An 886-nucleotide genomic window follows, 5' to 3' on the forward strand; every position below is an offset into this window, starting at 1 on the left:
TATAGAGCCTTAAAATTAAATTGACAAAATCCTTGTGGTGATTGTAGTCGTTGTCATTTAATAATTATTCTCATCTTTGAAACAACTGTGCGATTAGCCATGCGCACTTGCGCACCTTGAATTCCCGCAACACCCTTTGATCATGTTTCTCCTCTGCTGATATAAAACTTTCAGTTAAATGTAGGATTAAGTTTTTAGAAAAAATAAAATTCATTTCTTACAAATCAATGAGATCTTAGATGTATACCTAAATTAAAAAACAATTAATAGCCAAAAATTGATGAATGTCTGTTCTCCATTGTTCTTACGAATTTCCCTCCGATGTCGAAAATAATATCTCTTTTGGGACTCGATAGATGTCGCAGCTTTATTAATTGTAAGACGACTGAATTTTTCTGATGTGAGCTCATAATACTGCGGAGGCCCCATATTTGTGGCTGCCTGCATCAAAGGGTTAGCAACATGCACGCCAAGCGTTTTGTTTCTTTCTCCCTGCTGGCTTTCTGCCTTCTTCTTGCTGCTGTCACGGCTTTTCCCGATGGAGACGATTCGAATGAGGAAAAAACTCCTGCTCAACTCGCTGTTGTAACTACATTAACACAAGGTCTGGAGTGCCCTAAATGGCACGAATATCGTCGCGGGAGGTGTGTTCGTAAAAAATAGTGCAACTCCATCAGGTAAATCAAACTATTCTATTTTGCAGGCAGTTTCTATGATCTTGAATGTGCTTTCAGCATTACTGTACCTCCTGAATTGTAGCAGAAAAAGAGAGAGGACACCGTACGTAAAAACGTGAAGAAATTCAAAATTATATAACATTTTTTCAAGCTGGATGTAGTATGGAAAAATTTAATTAAAAATAAAATTGCAAGATTTAGAACTTAAA

At 36.8% G+C, this 886-nt stretch overlaps 1 long non-coding RNA gene across 1 annotated transcript; it reads left to right on the plus strand.

Moving 5' to 3' along the window:
* The first annotated feature begins 428 nt into the window (after positions 1–428).
* On the plus strand, positions 429–886 carry LOC135937948 (uncharacterized). Its single transcript, XR_010574579.1, has 2 exons — positions 429–677; positions 735–886. It is a non-coding gene; the product is annotated as an uncharacterized LOC135937948 (long non-coding RNA).

The sequence above is a fragment of the Cloeon dipterum genome, chromosome 2 (assembly GCF_949628265.1).
Source record: "Cloeon dipterum chromosome 2, ieCloDipt1.1, whole genome shotgun sequence".
NCBI classification, from domain to species: Eukaryota; Metazoa; Arthropoda; class Insecta; order Ephemeroptera; family Baetidae; genus Cloeon; species Cloeon dipterum.